Genomic DNA, 19,508 nt, shown 5'->3' on the forward strand with positions numbered 1-19,508 from the left:
CAATATGTACAACAACCAAGAGGGAATAATAAGAGTGGACGATCAAGAACGAAGTGCTCGTATTAAGAAGGGTGTAAGACAAGGCTGTAGCCTTTCGCCCCTACTCTTCAATCTGTACATCGAGGAAGCAATGATGGAAATAAAAGAAAGGTTCAGGAGTGGAATAAAAATACAAGGTGAAAGGATATCAATGATACGATTCGCTGATGACATTGCTATGCTGAGTGAAAGTGAAGAAGAATTAAATGATCTGCTGAACCGAATGAATAATCTAATGAGTACACTGTATGGTTTTAGAGTAGATCGGAGAAAGACGAAGGTAATGAGAAGTAGTAGAAATGAGAACAGCGACAAACTTAACATCAGGATTGATGGTCACGAAGTCAATGAAGTTAAGGAATTCTGCTACCTAGGCAGTAAAATAACCAATGACGGACGAAGCAAGGAGGACATCAAAAGCAGACTCGCTATGGCAAAAAAGGCATTTCTGGCCAAGAGAAGTCTACTAATATCAAATACCGGCCTTAATTTGAGGAAGAAATTTCTGAGGATGTACGTCTGGAGTACAGCATTGTATGGTAGTGAAACATGGACTGTGAGAAAAACCGGAACAGAAGAGAATCGAAGCATTTGAGATGTGGTGCTATAGACGAATGTTGAAAATTAGGTGGAATGATAAGGTAAGGAATGAGGAGGTTCTACGCAGAATCGGAGAGGAAAGGAATATGTGGAAAACACTGATAAGAAGAAGGGACAGGATCATAGGACATCTGCTAAGACATGAGGGAATGACTTCGATGGTACTAGAGAGAGCTGTAGAGGGCAAAAAATGTAGAGGAAGACAGAGATTGGAATATGTCAAGCAAATAATTGAGGACGTAGGTTGCAAGTGCTACTCTGAGATGAAGAGGTTAGCACAGGAAAGGAATTCGTGGCGGGCCGCATCAAACCAGTCAGTAGACTGATGACTAAAAAAAAAAAAAAAAAAAAAAGCTCGAAGCACAATTCCTAAATGTGCGAGCTTGTGAAATGTTACCAGGAAGAGCATATTCAGTCCCATTCGTTTTTTTTGACATTTTGACAGATGACGTATACGCCTCATACTTACATGAAGAAGTCACATCCCGGTGACAGGTCCGAATCATCTACTCAGAAAGGGTTTACAACTACAGATTGTGTAATTCTCAAAGGATAATTGAGAATGTTTTTGGTATCATTTCATGAAAATTTTGTGTATTACTGAAACGATACCTTCTGCTCCCTCCAGAAAACGTAGAGTCCATTCCTTTATATTGCTTATCTGCAAAATCCTTTTATGCAAAAGCAGTGTATCCAGAAGTAACTATATGCACTTGGTATTTTTGACTGAGGCGCCGTGGAGAAAGGAACTGGATGATAATAGTGCATTGATCGATCTGCAGAATCTGTCGCAAGATTTCCTTACTCCTGAGGGAAAGGATCGATGACAGTACAATGTTTATTAAATTGTGGGTCCAGATAGCTGACAACATTTAAAACAACTGACCATTTTGAAAGCGGTTTACGGACATTCTAAACAATATTTTCTATTTACAAGTTATTTTTATTAATAAATTTAAATACTGATTACTAAATTTAAGTACTGTATTTTAATAACATCGTTTGATGCTCTGTATTCATGTATTAAAATTAAATAAAACGAGTAAAGGATTTACATTGTCTTCAGTGCTCCCTGATCGTTGTTTTTTTTTTCCTCATCAGAGTCACTGTCTCGGCTGTTTCTTTAGTCTAAACCTTGCAATAGAAGTAACAAGTGCTCGTACGCGAACCAAACAATATTGATGGGAGATACCCCACTCCCCTTCGCTTGATTAACTTTTTTAAGCTTCTAATGAAAGCTGTTTTCAAATTGTGGGTTTTTAAAACGCTGTTCACTAAAATTTCATGTTTATTGTGCAGCTCTTTGATAATCAACTTCTTAAACACACACAAAAAAAAAAAAAAAAAAAAATCCGACGCGCACAGAGAACAACTGGAGGCCATATCTACCAACATGCCCACACTACGAAAGTTTGCGCAATATTAAGAATGGTTCAAATGGCTCTGAGCACTATGGGGCTTAAAATCTGAAGTCATCAGTCTCCTAGAATTAGAACTACTTAAACCTAACTAACCTAAGGACATCACACACATCCAAGTCCGAGGCAGGATTCGAACCTGCGACCATAGGTGCCGCGTGGTTCCGGGCTTAAGTGCCTAGAACCGCACGGCCGCTGCGGCCGGCTCGAATTTCAAATGGGAGTCAAAGGCTCTTGGTTTTTGGCGAAAAAGCGTATCTATAGAGAAGATATGTCTCTCAATTGTGTGTACTGAAACTAGGTCGATTGTCTACAGATACTAACTAGACACAAAAATCACTCGACTTCGTATCATGTGCTTAGGGCTTTAGAGCGTGTGCAACAGTAAGCTGCCTGAACGATGTATCTGACGTAGGAGCCGTACTGAGATCTCATCGCACCAACTGCAGCACCGCATAGCAACTGCAGTGAATGTAGCAACATCTGACATGCTCGCTAAACTATAGGAAGAGTTGGAATATCGTCTGGTTGTTAGCCCGTAGAGGGCAAACTGAACATTTGTAAAAGGTAAATGAAAACTTTGATGTTATACGTAATTGCAAAAATCACCCCTAGTTGTATGTGCATGTATGTTAAAGGTGTACCATGGTAAAATGGTATTCTTCTGTGTAAATAAAAATGTAGTCCTAGGCGTAAGTAGAAATTGACCCAAAGTTGTTAATAAAGTAAGTTGATCTAGGTTTCGATACTAGTATGAGTATTTTCTTCAGAAGTACATGATGTTACCTAAAAGTTATTACAAAACAGAGAGCAATTTCTGGCTACCATTGTGATGTAAAACCATTAAAATTCCCAATGGAAAACTGAAACCATTACTTACTTGTTTAAATTAATCAAAACACGTCACATGAATCGCGAGCAAAGCAGTTAAATCACATGCAGTAATTGAAATTAAAATACCCACTAAAACTGTTAAGGTGAAACATGCATGGCTGTTGAAGAAAGGCACTATGGGATTTAACAGCTGTGGTCATCAGTCCCCTAGAACTTAGAACTACTTAAACCTAACTAACCTAAGGACATCACACACATCCATGCCCGAGGCAGGACTCGAATCTGCGACCGTAGCAGTCGCACGGTTCCGGACTGCGCGCCTAGAACCGCGAGACCACCGCGGCCGGCTAAACTAAGGTAGAGCGCGCCACTTATTGCTAGCTGATGCCGTAATAGAGAGCTCAATTACATAACATTCAAACGGTTCGATTGAAAAAACTGGTCGAAATGGTTCAAATGGCTCTGAGCACTATGGAACTTAACATCTGAGGTCATCAGTCCCTTAGACTTAGAACCACTTGGACCTAACTAGCGTAAGGACATCACACACATCCGTGTCCGAGACAGGATTCGAACCTGCGACCGTAGCGGCGGCGCGGCTCCGAACTGAAGCGCCTAGAACCGCTCGGTCACAGCGGCCGGCTATGTAACATTAATTTTTTCTGCTTCAACTAACCTCATACACACAAACAATAATCCGTATTACACCAGAAAAAAAACTAAACAGTAATTGACGTAATAGAAGACAAATGTAAACGAAAATTAAACAAGATAACAAAGAATCTCAGATAAACTAAATACTACATTTGTTAATATTTTATGGGTCTAAATATTTGCATTACATAAAAAGTCCTCTACGGTCACAGGTTCGAATCCTGCCTCGGGCATGGATGTGTGTGATGTCCTCAATTAGGTTTAAGTAGTTCTAAGTTCTAGGGGACTGATGACCTGAGATGTTAAGTTCCATAGTGCTCAGAGCCATTTGATCCATAAAAAGTCGATTACATGCTTGGCTAGAGTGAATATTATAGAAGAAATGGGCTCTCTGAATAAGACTTTACAGAAGACACCTGAAAGGTAATGCCATCTAGTGAAACCGAAGGAATAAAAATATTATGCCACTGTTTGTGTGGAGAACAGCGCTTCTGGGGAGGAAACGATGTTGACAAACGAGGCACCGCAGCAAAATATTTACATAGCCGCTAGGAACGGTTTAAAACCTTTAAAGAAGCGTCTGTCTCTCGTTTCTTTCAATAGAAGGCCATCTTTTCTTATCGTGTATCCCAAAATCTCCAGTACTTCTAGCATATCTTATCTCCATCCTTTTCTTTCTGCAAGATCCCAATTCCTTTGACTCCTTTGGATTATAAACCGATGTTAGTAATTGTCCTGCGAATGTAGAATTATGCACATTAGTACCTTTTTTAGCTAAAAGATGTTGTTTATTTCTAATGTTAAATGCCCTTCTACATCGGCTGAATGAAAAAAAAATGCCATCTCGCGGGATTGAGAGTATGTTGAGTAATATGATCCGTGCTAGTTGCTTTGCGGAAAATATCGAAACTTGTTCTGTCAGCTGTCGATAGCCATGTTCAAGATTGTGTCACCCTAAATTTCCATCTTAATTCATACTGACGATATAGTCTTCTGAAATAATATGAATGTTTTAAGACATTTTGTATGTTGTGGCTCACCCTACATTCACGGATGCGGTCAGTAATCTGCTGGCCTTTCTCTACTCATCATTCCGTGAGTTGTTGGAAATTATTGATAAATCAACATCCTTACAGCCAAAGAAATACGAAGGATTGCTGAAAAGTAAGGCCTCCGAATTTTTTATGTGAAAACTTTTAAAGCTTTTGAAATAAAACAAACTTTTACGAACTCACAGCAAGCTGGAATAGTAGTGGATCAGCAAGTTCTGTTAATCAGTACAGTGGAAAACCTTCCAAAGTTGCAAATTTATATTTTTATTCACTCGATTACTAATTTCGAGCAGAGACCCGTTTTCAGATCATCGTAACATCGTCAAAAATGATACTTCCGAAAATGCAAAAACCATGTCAGAGATGTGCAAATGAACAGCTACACGTTTGAAAAACGAAAAATCTGCTGTGTAAAAATAAACGTGGATCCGCAAACATAATTCCTGTGAAACTCGGCTCGCTCTGTTTGTCCACGAGATCCACAGCGCTGTTGACGACGGCGCTCAGGTTGATGCCGTTTTCCTCGACTTCAGGATGGCGTTTGACACCGTCCCGCACTGACGTTTAGTGAAAACAAATAAGATAATTATGTTTGGTTTGTGGGGCGCTCAACTGCGCGGTCACCAGCGCCTGTACAAAGTCCCAATTATTACACAGTCCAGTCTTGCCACTGTCACGAATGATGATGATAAAGACAACACCAGACACTCAGTCCCCGGGTGGAGAAAATCTACAACCCGGCCGGGAGTCGAACCCGGAACCCCGTGATCTGGAGGCAGCAAGGCCAGCCACTAGACCACGAGCTGCCGACAAAACAAATAAGGGCTCACCGAGTATCGGAGCAGGTTAACAACTGGATTCAAAACTGCTTGCTTGCAGAACTAAAAACGTCGCTCGCAACGGAACAAAATTGACAGATGGGAAGGTGATTTCCGAAGTACCCCAGGGAAGTGTGATAGGTCAGTTACTATTTACAGTGCATATAAATGTTCTAGCTGAAAGCTTTGGAATCTCTTTAAGAGTTTTCGCAGATTATGTGATTGTCTGTAAGAAGGTAACAATGCCAGAAGACAGTATCGATTTGAAGAACGACTTACAGAGGATTGAAAAACGGTGTACCGTCTGGCAGTTGTCCAGAAAGTAAATAAATGTAACAAATATACGCGAAAAATACACTGCTGCACAGCTAAACTATTAATGACAAATTGCTGGAAACAGTAACTGCCTTAAGAATATAGGAATAACTATTCAGGGCAACCTTGAGAGGAGTGACCACAAAAACAAGTAGCAGATGCCAGACTGAGATTCACAGGAAGAATCTTACGGAAATGTAACTCGCCCACGAAGGAAATTATTTACAAGGCGCCTGTTCCACGATTCTTGAGTATTGTTCATTAGTCTGGGATCCTTGCCAGGTAGGACTCATAGAAGCTGGCCGTTGTGGGCTTGCGGTTCTAGGCGCTTCAGTCCGGAACCGCGCTGCTGCTACGGTCGCAGGTTCGAATGCTGTCTCGGGCATGGATGTGTGTGATGTCGCTGGCTGGCTCTGAGCACTATGGGACTTAACATCTATGGTCATCAGTCCCCTAGAACTTAGAACTACTTAAACCTAACTAACCTAAGGACATCACACAACACCCAGCCATCACGAGGCATCTTGCAGGATTGTCCATTGTCGAACTCTCTTTCCAGATCGACAAAACCTATGAACTTGTCTTGATTTCTCTTTAGTTTTGCTTCCACTATCAACCGCAATGTCAGAACTGCCTCTACGGTGCCTTTGCCTTCCCTAAAGCCAAGCTGACGGTCATCTAACACATCCTCAATTTTCTTTTCGATTCTTCTATATGTTATTCTTGTCAGCACCTTGGTTTCATGAGCTTTTGAACTAATTATAAGATAATTCTCGCACTTGCCGGCTCTTGCTATCTGCGGAATTTTGTGGATGATGATTTTTCCGAAAGTCTGATGGAATTCATTCTACACACGAACGTGAATAGTGGTTTTATTGCCGTTTCCCCCATTCGTGGATTGTTATCTATTCCTTCTGCCTTATATGATTTTAGATCTTATCAAGCTCTTTCAAATTATAATAGTGGTTCCCCTATCTCTTCCCTGTCGACTCCTGTTTTTTTCCCCTTTTATGAAGTTATCTAACAAGTCCTCCGTCTAATGGAGGCCGTCAGATTACTGTTTCTATCCATCCGTTCTCACCTCTACATTTAACACTGGAATTCCCATTGCACTCTTAATGTTACCGCCCTTGCTTTTAATTTCACCCGTCAGCCCTTCTGTCAATCATTTCTTTTTCGATTTCTTCAAATTTTCCATTCAGCCATTTCGTGTGAGCTTCCCGGCGCTTCCTATTTATTTCGTTCCTCAGCGACTTGTGTTTCTGTATTTCCAAATTTCCCTGAACGTTTTTGTACTTCCTTCTTCCATCGATCAGCTGAAGTGGTTATTCTGTTAGCCATGGTTTCCTCGCAGTTGCTTTCGTAGCACCTATATTTTTCTTTCCAGCTTCTGTGACTGCCTTCTTTAGAGATGTCTTTGACATTATACAATGAAGAAAGTCCAAACTCGCTGCGTAACTCGTCAGCAAGAGAGTAGCCGACGGCGTATCAGCTGTATCCCGCTCCGGAGACCATGTGACGCGGCGTGATGGAGGAGGGCGTGTCTCCAGTCCGTTGCGGCGTGCTTGCTGTCTGCTGGATGTATGGGCCGCCGCGTCGGTTGTAGGAGTGACTAGTCTATTTGATTTTCTGGATACGACATTAATATTAAACCATTTAGGGAGTTAATTGGAGATGGTCAGGTCGTAGGATGCTACTCACGAACCATCTGATGTTTATCAGCACCGAATTACCTATTACCCACAAAAATAAACTTTTTCCGTCAGTACAGATACCTGACACGAATTTGCAACAGTTTTTCCTTACGCAGGAGTGGAGATCGGTTTTTCTGGTTTATGTAGATAGGTTATCGAGTGCACTCGTCGAGGATTGAGAGTTCTTATCAGACTGTGACCCATTAGCTAGATGACCTTAGTTTTCGTAAAATAGTAAACTGTTGTAAGATACCAAACTATGGATCTAAGTAGCTGATGCCGGAACAGGTACCTCGAACCTTAACCATAAATGTAGAAGAAGATAACCATCTGCGACGCACGGTACGGTGTCCTGCGGCATATGTATGTAGATGAAGATGTAAGCGTAAAAAAATATAATGACGATCACGGTGTCACGTTTCACGAAAGCATCAGCACTACGAAAATTTCAGATCACCTCTGAAACGGTTGTAGCTTCACTTGCGACATAAATCTGTGTGTTACCTTTATTACAATGTCCACCAATGGGGAGTTTTGTTTCTCTGTGCTTGGGGTTCTGTAATAGGCAAACATGGTATTTCGAAGCTCCTCTGTCTCGTCCGTCGCTATAGAGAGACAGCCCGCATTATTAAATTGAGCCCCAGCAGCACGCTCTATCGCAGCACAGCAGTAAACAACTCTTTGTGACTGGTGTTTTGTTTCGGTCTTCGGCACGCTTTATGTTGCACGTATTTCGTGCTGTTTCAGACAACCCGTGACTCTGCGCTTTTGATCCTACGATGTATAGAATAACGAAACTCGGGACAAAGGCGTCTTTCTCAGTAATGGATTTGTAACGCGTCGTATGGTCATATTACTGGCACGTTTTGAATGTGGAGCTATCTGCTCTAATGTATAAATAAACTATTCTACAATGCGGAACCACTTCTCGTCGGTTTCATGCAAGAGTCACAGATCCCACATCTACTAGCAGTTGGTTCAACAATCTTAAATACGCAACGTAATCTCGAAAAAGTAAAACACATCACAAGTCAATCACTTACGTCATTTATCAAAAAGAAACCCAAGCAGTTAACTTCTACACTTCGCAAAAAAAAAAGAAAAAAGTATCACTTTTCGAAACCCCATATGTGCCTTCCATTGCAATACCTAAGTTTGAAATTTGGTTCAAAGGTGCCTTCAACCTTCTTATGTAATGATGCAAAAGCTTGGTTCCCTGCGATGGTACCCTCTGGTTCCTCGACGATTCAAACAACTAGGTGCCGTAACATGCAAGAAAAAAAAAGCCAGAGTTCAGAAGTTCATCTGACGTATAAAGTGAGTTAATTATGTCACATTGGCACCAAATTTAACGACACTTTTGCCGAACGCCAGCGTGGACGTCTCACGCGATGGGAAGGTCGTCACATCCCTTCTTGCCTAAAGATCAGATTTTCTTTTGACGCCTCTATGAGGGAGAACCGCGTTACCCAGCTCTGGAATTATTTGTTTTCTTATGCTTGCGAGGGTAAAACATTTCAGCCACGCTGCTACTCAGAATAGACACGAAACGACCTCAGGAGGTGACGCAAAGGGCGTCAATGGAACAACCCATTTCCGTGTGGTGTTGATTCTCACATGGTTTGCGATCGAAAACGACAGTTCGCAGTGCGATGAGCAACAGGACGACGTTCTCGACAACGTTCGACAGTGCTGGCACCCCTCGGACGTTTCAACCCAACTTTAGGGACGTCTCCGTTTATTCATGCTTTATTGAGAACACTGTACCCACGCAGTATTCTGCAAGTACAGATTCTGTTGGTTGCTGAAGTGCAGTGTATTTTCCGTGTTCTTTCCATAGTTCTTCGATCGCCGCGCAGTTTGTCCGATGTATGCCTTACCGCATTTAAATGGATCACCGTTTACGGAGCCCCACGTCATCTTACACCATATCTAACAGTGCCCGTGTATTCTGAGGTGGATGGAAAACGCATTTATTGTTATGTAGAGCCAGGATTCTTCTTATTTTGTGTTCGAATGCTGGCATAGGACAGAAATCCCATTGCCTTATCCTCCTCGTTGTATTCTATTTGCCTGAAGGCACGTCGGACTTGTGTCCTTCCGTATCCATCCTTCTTGAATACGTTCTTAGGATGGTTGAACTCCCTTGGTTGACTTTCTTCATTCGATTCTGCGCAAGCCCTCATGCTGTGAAAGATGATGGCAACTGGCATCATGGAGATACAAGTCAACGTAGATGACTTTCCTGTAAACACTGCGTCCCCTAGTGCCGTCCATTTTGCGCTTGATTCAGAAAGAGTGGTTCGCCATCCTCTTCCACCTTATGGTGAATTTCATACTGAGGTGGAGAGATTTCAGGCGTCGGAGAAACTCCATGCACCACACCACAAATGTGTCAGCGACATTGCTGAAGAAGGATGTAGTCTTCAATGCAGGTGTTTCCAGAGCTTCTCTTCAAAATCCTACATAAACAAGTTTGGCACAACCGGTGACAGAGGGCCATCTGTTTTTTCATAATAGACGCCGCCATCAAAATCTACGGTTGCGAAACATTGCTCGGCTTCAGGGGACTACATGAAGTACGGAGAAACAGACCACCTTGTCGTCTTGGGTCAGTGTTCTGCAGTAGGGTACTTACATAAGAGTGGTCGATCGGCTGATCAACACAGTGGCTACATCCTTAGCAAAGTTTGGGGCCCAGCGCTCAGCCAACCAAAATTACACTGTGGGTAGACAGCCACTTCGGCGCCCGACGGAGGCTACAGAAGTACTGAGCGACCGGGACTGGCGCCCACCTTCGGAGATCTCGTCCCTCCACTACCCCACCCGGCGCGGCGTGGAACCTGGTTATGGCTGAAGCGATCACTGTATACAGAAGGGGGGATGTAGCTCAAAAATGGTTCAAATGGCTCTGAGCACTATGAGACTTAACATCTGAGGTCATCAGTCTCCTAGAACTTAGAACTACTTAAACCTAACCAACTTAAAGACATCACACACATCCATTCTCGAGGCAGGATTCTAACTTGCGGCCGTAGCAGCAGAGCGGTTCCAGACTGAAGCACGTAGAACCGCTCGGCCACTGCAGCCGGTTAGGGATGTAGCGAAGAAGCTCGTTCTTCAGGTATCACCTGAAGATAACGGCAAGGTGCGCTGTCGAAATAACGTCTTACGAGAACGATTGAACCTGGTTGGACATACGAGAACTGCAGAAACAAAACACTAGATATCTGATATATGAACATTAACCGTCCTGTGGACGTTTTCCCCGTCAATGATGCCACAGATTATCACACATTTTGATGCATGACGTAATATATAATTTTAGAATGACATGTACCAAAATGAAGGATTTTCGGAGAAACGATTACCTCTTTATTTTTTAATTTTTCTATTATTTTTTCAGTGGGAGAAATCCACCCGGAAGTTTGTGAAGTTCTTCTGGGCTATCTGTACCTAATACACAATTGTCAGTTTTTTAACGTAACTGGATATCAGTGCAAATGCCAGACACTTGTTTACGCACTAAACAAAAACAATCTCTAGCCCGGGCAGTAGAGGCAACTGATTAAGCCGTGATTCTCGGTGCAATTGCTCTGATTTATATTCTGACAGAACAAGCGTGTAAACTGGTGGTGTAAAATGCTGCACTGATAGGTATGATGGCTTATTATTAACGTCGTTAAATTTACTGACAATGCAGCACTCATTGTCCCGTCGAACACCGTTTCAAGGTGTAAAACTTAAGTACGTCGATGAATCGCAGTTAGCGGAACGCGACACGTCGTGAGGAGAGTGGTATTCGAGTCTATTGAGCAATAAATAAAATGAGAAGAAGGAGACGAACAAACAATGTGCTCACAATATTTATTCCTTGCTGTTAAACATGTTGCTTCATTACTTGTACATTATAAGCCAATATCAACCGTGGGAAAATTTCATCACTTTCCTAGAGCTAAAGCGAGAATCATGGTTAATAAGGATTATGATGACTTTCTGATTCGATTGTATAAGGTTTTATAACGGATAGGAAGGCGTGAAGGTCATGACATTGTCAATAAAATGTCAGATTACTTTAGACATTTAATGGAACAAAGAAGAATTCAAGAGCCTAGTAATATATTTAGAAGGGCAGCCTAAAGATATCATAACTGTCAGTGTTCCACAATTTAATACTACTTTGCTGCAAAAACGTGACTCAACACTTGTTCTGGCTATCATTTTATTCACTATCCAATCCTTACCGCACCAATAGCACATACATTCGTGAACCATAAAACTACAGAAAACTAGTTTTCAAACACCTCAGTTGCAACACTGGTCTTCAGTAGCTAACTTACCACAATGGTCAATGGTTATAACCCATGTCCTGGTTCGCCGATGGTTCAGTAGTGTATGTATCTGCTGCTGCATTCTGCCTCCTCCAGCTATCCTGACCTATACATGCCAGGCAATGTGGTCTCATCCCGTACTTTGGGATATTGAGTAGGTTGGACGCCAGAAACAGCGGTCTCTGGACACAACTTTCACCTTGCAGTAGTCGAGAATTGTGACTGAAATTAGCTACAGGAGAGCCAACCTCAACGGCTGCCACTGGTGTTGCTAAGTGTCGACTCAAGACGATGTAGCAGAGCACCCCATCGTATAACCCGCAATCTCTTAGTCTCTTGCTGTAAAAGAATTCGAACAGGACAAACTGTATAACCACACTTACACATTTCGCTTCACTCCACTACTGCTGTTGCAAAAGCTGCTCGACGGACGATATCCGGTCTCACAAAATGTCCAGATACATAAGCCACCAACCTGCGCGACATAACGGTTGTGGTGAGAAGTTAGTATGGGGTATCGGAGTGGTTGTCTCCAGTCCTGGACCTAAAGCTTCTTGATAACATGCTGGAATGTATGGAGACAAATATCACGTAGGATGAGCAAACGAACGGACAGCAACTGAAAGGAAGTTAACGTAGACCAATTCTTTGACTACTGGAGGGTGTTTAATACAGTGGTGGCTCATGCAAAATTTTACCGATGTGCAATAATGTCGTGGCTCATTGTCTTCGGCTTATAAAGGTAACAATCGTAACTAAATTGAGTATTTTTAATATATAAATTGGACTGTTTGAATATGTTTAAATTTTATAATTAGTTAAAATTGCGATTAATAAAATAAAATGAAAGAGAAGATGGTAGCAGCGGAAATCGAACGTGAGCTGAAAAATTCCTGGACCACTCGGCAATGATACCTTTGCGTCCACTGTTCCTCAAAAATCCCTCATATTCTGTGCTTTCGCTATAGGTTACAAACACTTTCAAAGAAAATACTGATCAGGTACTGTGAGCACCGTTGTACTCATACTGCCGGAAGGAATGACGCCACAAAACAGCATACGCAGTCGAAAACAGAGAGACGCATCACTTCCCTGAGTCAATCGTAGCACTGCTGACCATCATTTCAGCACTCGACACTAGTTTGTACTTACCTCAGAGAGGGCGCTACCGAAAGTACAATCGTTCATTTAGTTTGCAAACGAGCACACATTCGAAGAGAAATGGCGCAATTTCACTGCGATTTCCAGCTTACATTCAATGGGACAGTATGTAATTTTAGTGTGATTTCCTGCTTGCATTCAAAGACAAATGGCATAACTTTAGTGCTATATTTAGCACATTAGCACATGATTACCGGCCGAAATTGGTTTAACAGTCTCCACTTCCCACTGCTATCCACTATCTCTACTATATCTGCTTATCTGCACAATGCTGTACACTTCCGTATTCACTAACGATGACAATGCTCTGCGTCAGTGTTAGGCAAGTTTCTGTGGCTAGTTAACCAGCAGATATTACTAGTGTTTTGCCACAGGTGCAGGCACAACACGGTCACGCACATAATCTTATTGGATAAAACTTTGGTCATCTCCTTAAAATAACACACTGGTTGCTTTTGAGTGCAGTAGGTTATGTGGCCTGGGACCAGGCGGTCATATGACCCTTCACAAACGACGAAGTCATACCAGTCAAGTTGTTCGTTCATAGCTGTCAGCTGAACGGGATCATCGAAGTAAGATACTTTGACGTGTTTGGACGTGCCCATGATCACATCATGAATGGAGTTGTTGGATGTTAGTGCCTATTAGTGCATCGTGGGGGACATTCCAAGTACACGCGAGGAACTGAGAACCACTCATAAATATGTAATATGGTGTAGGACCAACGGTCGTACAAACTAATCAATCACGCCAATGACAATCGATTTCAAACCCGTCAGGGATTGCTGCTGTCAGTGAATGAATTCCATCTTAACCAGTTTTCTAGCAAACACTGCTAAGGGACGGCATGCCACGGACATCTTGAGTCGAGTATCTCGTAAAGGCCCATTGCTCACAGCGGGACATCTTCACATGTTCAGTGGGTCAAACAACACCAAGAAACTCTACAGTAGCTGACTATAGGGCTGTAGAGCAGTCACATGAATCGCTATTTTGCGTCTTTTCAACTGCTCGAATGCAGTAGTGATCCAGTGAGGAGTATGGTTGTTTGATTTGGGGGAGAGGGCCAAATAGCGAGGTCATCGGTCCCATCCGATTAAGGAAGGATTGCCGAAGGAAGTTTGCCGTGCCCTTTCAAAGGAACCATCTCTGCGTTTGTCTGAAGCGATTTAGGGAAATCATGGAAAATCTAACTCAGGATGGCCGGACGCGGGTTTGAACAGTTGTCCTCCCGTTCTGTGGAACGTGCAGTTCAGGCCAAAAGAAGTTCTGTGATGTTTCGGTGGAGTTTCTTTGTACCGTGACTTGAGCCCACTAATTCAGTTTACCTCAAATATGAACATTACTGGTGACCAAATGTTGCCCTTTCTTTCGCATCCTTTGAAGAGTATGCCGTCGTCACTCCTACCTTTCATTCCTATCTCGACAAACAGACACTGTGTCGCATCTGGTCTGATAAATCATTCAATCATAATCCCACAGAGAACACATGAGACTATTTGCAACAGAGAGAGTAACGTAGAAATCAACATCCCCGCGATTTGCTAGCTGCACGGTATCTAATCTTCAATGAGTGGCTTCAGCTGGACAGGCCTGAAAAAATGTGTGGACTTTCTTCCTTGGCAAATAGAAGCCATTGTCAAGACCAGACGCGATATTCCGCTATATAGAAGTGATATATACTGGAGGGGTGGGGAGGAGTCACTAATGTTTTGTTCGGTATGCTCAGGTTCTCACTGGCCGGATAAAACAAAAACGCCAGCTCACTGTAAAAGTTCCTGGCAATCTGCCTCGCTGTGTTTATTCCACTGCTCGATCGGCGGCCCATCCGGGGACTGTGCGTTGCAAAAACGATACACGAAAGCCTCTTTCAGCCCCGCCTCATACACAGCACACGTAAAACAAATCGTGCACAAACAGCCGGCTGCGAACATGCGAGTAATTTAACGGAATAACAGGATGTTTGTCGGTCCGTAATGGAAACCGAGAGGCCCACCGAGCAGGGTATTTTCAGTGAAAACTATATGGGCGCATCGTTTAATTGGCTGATCTGTACGCACGCGTTCCGGTACCCCAGCGGCAAACCGTACGTGTGCCTTGCCTCCTTTGTTCCTGATTCGGGAGACAAGAGGTAGGAAGTGGGCTTGTGTGTTCCTAGGCTAGTATAATAATATACATATATGCCTAACAGCTCTTACAGAGACTATAGAAATTCGGAACTACTGCTCGAGGAGACTCTGAAGGCATAGATCACTGTTAAAATGGTTATGAAAGTACGGGCAAGAATACGGTTATGAGCTATTTCAGATATTAGAACAAAACAAAACTTTTATCCATTACGGATGTGGAACCGTGCGACTGTGAAGAATAAAGGTTTCCGCAAATTACTGCAACCAGGCGCCTTTTCTACTGTTCTTAAATTTTTGTTCCCTTTTACCGGTTTCAGACAGTACATATGCATGTCTGCAGCATTTTGAGGGTCTTGTGGCTGTGGCAAAATGTTTAAACAAACATGTAAGCACTGAATGTGGCGAGTATCAGTCACATTATGAGACCGGTTTGGCTGTGCTACTTACACTTGTTAGTATCTGTTGGTTTGGTAATGGAAATAAAAATAGAAGGATAAAACAAAAGGCGACTGGTTGCCGTAATTTGTGGAAAACTTCAGCTATCAGAACATTCTTGTCTTGTATTCTATTCAGTGTCGAGTACTGTATGAGAGCCAAGTGAACATTTCAATTATTAAAGAATCTTCAGAATTTGCACATTTGTAATAGTGAAAGGTGAGGCAGGCTGCCTATATAAGTTTTTTTCTGTAGCTGTATCAACATATTTAAAAGCTACTAAGTACCACACTGGCTTCAACTGAATGGAAATGAACATGCTAGTATCTAACATAACACACATGTCCACTGGTAGACGTATATTTAACTTTTTCCAGACAGAGTTTTTAACAAAAATTGGTGCCTGGAACTGCTTTGCAAATAATATCATGGACACTCTCCGAGTTTGCCTCCGTCCCTTTGGTGTGGAGGAACATTAAAACACCAATTGCAGATAATAATTCGTGGCTGAGATGGTAGAGCCACCCTTTAAGTGTGTGTGTGAAAACAGGCACCCCGTTAGGAGTCCATAAAGGATTCGACGCTAGTGATTTTGCGAGACGGCATTTACACTGTTGTGTCTGAATATTGTTTTGAGATGTTGTGAAAACGTCGTATGTATAATTACGCGTTACAGCCATTTGCGTGGTAGTGATTGTGTAAGACGCTCTCTGAGATCACCGGTAATGTGTGATGACGCCTTCTCATAGAATCATATTCATTGCGTTGCGACTGTGGCACATTCTCTAACATTTCCGGTAGTACTCCATGGGGAAAGGTAATGGTAATTTGCTCAACCGAGTATGTTAGGCAGAGCCAGATGGTCCTGAACGATGCCATCCCGCACATTTGTTGTAAATCTCTGTTGGTGGTGGAAGACATGAGATGGTTTCGGATTTTTCAACTAATTATTGTGGCTACTGAATGTCACTTCCCCCTTGTGAGGGCAGCCCCATCGGTAAGTCAGGGATGCCTATAATTTTTTGCAGATATCATTGGCAGAATTGCAAGCGTTGGAGAAGTCATGAGCTCATAGGTCCTGTTACTTCTGATGAATGGATGCATGTCCATCTCGTGAAGGGCATTCCACACATTGAGGAATTTGGTTCCTTGGTTAAGGATCATGTGCTGGTGCTGGGATTGTCATCAGACGACTATAATACAGCTGTCTCAAACTGAAAAGTTCGAATACTGTAAGGTCTACCAGTTTCCCGCCATTTGTCTGGTCTAAGGGATCCTGTTCCGTGAAAAAGGCTATCAATTTTTTGAAATGTAACATGATTTAGTAACCTCCTCTCTGGAAGTAGTTTTGCATAAGGTGCCTTGCCTGCATCGTGCCTGCCCGAAAATGAGATACGTGTTAGCTAACTCGATTAAAGTGTAATCTACCATCGAGAAACTGTAACATCAGTAGAAACTTTCCTGTAACCACAAGATAAAAGCAATAATGCAGTTATTTTTCCAGCGACATGGACACTGCTAGCAGTAATGAAAACTTACGCTTCCTAGCAGCGAGATGTAATTGTGGTGCAAATCAGAGTCCAATGACAATACGCTGTATACGAAGCAGACAAAACAACTATAAACATTTGCCTAAGGGAAGTCCAGAGTCAAATTCTTCAAGGATCCATAACACGGAAACGGTGCAGCTGTGAGATCTGAGTCATACAATAAAAGACAAAAGTCGTTACATGTTGATAATATCATAGCTATTTGTCTCTAGGTTCATGTCGATTTTGTACCATCCTTTTCGGCGACAAATGAGAATAAGCCCGCTCCCATTAACTGGGATATATACTAGTAGGATGGAAAGACTTAAGATATCATTCAGGTACAATATTATGATTTCAAAATGGCTCATGATCAAACGAAACGCGGAAGTCCCGTATAAGGGAAGATATTCATTAACAAATTTCTTACTGAAAGAAAAATAAATCAATAACGTCTCACATAAATCAGAGTAACCAAACAAATTTCTCAAAGTTCCTTGCTGTATAGGTCGAAACATGCTTGCGATGCCGCAGGATAATGATCGCTTAACTAAGGTGAAGGTGTTACGTATCCCTAACGTGCACAACCCATCCGATACTCCTTGTATATGTCTACGTGGGTAACCTGATTCGTTTGCTTGCTATATGGTACTGGATCTCCATTTGGCCAGCTGATCGAATCATGCAGTACGCAGATTTTTGGGGCATTCACATCTGTCAGTGACCCGACGTTGTACTGCATGGGAACATGAGGGCAGGCGCACCCTATCCTCAAGGTTACGGTCGACCACGTGTGACCACCACAAGGGGAGATCGCACCAACCTCTTCACATCTCCGCTTACATTGCTAGAACAAGTAATGGACTACCAGCGACGTTCTTTGTCATCCTGCTCCACTGGACTAGCAGAAGACGGAGTAGGGAATTAGAGTCCCGTGCATAGGCTGCTGTTAACACCACAACACAAACGAGTGCATTTGGAGTGGCGCTGCATTTGGACTGGTGCTGTGACCAGGAAACATGAACTGCTGATGAATGACATCGCACCGTAACCAGCGATGAATCGCGATTTTGCACTCTCCCGTTTTAATGATCTAGACGGGACTTTAGATCCTATCTTTCTCCTCCTCCTTCTTCTTCTTCTTCAGCATGACAACGCTCGTCATCATGTGACACATGTCTGTGTGATCTGCGTTATGTTAATGGCAACAAGATTCCCAGACCTGCCGTCGATAGCTTGGGCGTCAGTCCCAGTCCCAGTATCCAGAATATCAAGATCCAATCACAACAGTTGTGGACCGTTATGCCTGAGGAAAGGACAGAACCGGCAGAAAGGGTGCAACGTCTTACTGGTAAGTGGGTTAATACTGCCTAGTACTTTGCAAATTTGATATTCCAATCGATGAAATAACGACACATACCCTCCAAACTGTGAAGTTACGTTTCTTTCTCTCCACTTCTTCTGGGTGCTTCACTTCTTTGCTAGCGTCTGTGTTGTGTATGGGTTGACTGGATGCATTGGTGGAGTGGCAGAACGACGCTACGCCGGGCTGTTCTCTCAAATAAGGGAATCCTGTCACAGTATATCTGAACCGTACAAAGGAGTGTATTGCCACTAGTCGGGGCACTGCACGAGTCCTGAACACTAGCCAAACAGACATGATTGAATTTCTCTCGTAGCATCCTCAGATGGCGCAGCCATTCCAGCCAAGGGATTTCCCATGTCGAGCGCAATTCAAAAAGTGGTCTTTACAGAAGTGTCCAAATAGAGCATGTTCAACAGCCAGGAAAATTGTATCTGAGAGGACAAAAACAACTGGTGTGTTGATCCCGTAAAGATATCTGTAAATGTATGGAGTGGTATTTTCATTGGAATGTACGTATTTAACCGCGCGACTGCTACGGTCGCAGGTTCGAATCCTGCCTCCGGCATGGATGTGTGTGATGTCCTTAGGTTAGTTAGGTTTAAGTAGTTCTAAGTTCTAGGGGACTGATGACCACAGATGTTAAGTCCCATAGTGCTCAGAGCCATTTTTTTTGTACGTATTTCCCGATAAAGAGAACTAAGAAGTAGTAAGCGTATGTGTATACTTTTTGGCGGCAGAGAGAGAGGGTGGGGGGATAAGGGCAGCACAACAATTTACACTCCGTTTTATGAGCCACATTGATGTAGAGCTTGCACAATAAGGTACAGATCGCTGTGGTTCTGATCTATAGCCAGCTCGGTCACCGGACACAGCACCAAAGGACTTTTTCTTCTGGGAACACGGAAACGCCTGTGCTCTATGACGTTCTCCTTGACACATGGACCTCATTCCTAGGACTGTCACAGCGGCAGTAGTAGTGCGCCGTGTTCATGGGACTCTGCCTACCGTGACACAAAAAAGTTGCATTAGTGCGGATTTAGAAAGCAACGCTCGCGGGAAACTGAACTTGCGCTTTCCTCGCACGATGTCTTGCGAACCACGGTTTAATGGCAACAGGCGGATATACATTGGTG

This window comes from Schistocerca piceifrons, chromosome 5 (assembly GCF_021461385.2).
Source record: "Schistocerca piceifrons isolate TAMUIC-IGC-003096 chromosome 5, iqSchPice1.1, whole genome shotgun sequence".
In the NCBI taxonomy this organism is placed as follows: Eukaryota; Metazoa; Arthropoda; class Insecta; order Orthoptera; family Acrididae; genus Schistocerca; species Schistocerca piceifrons.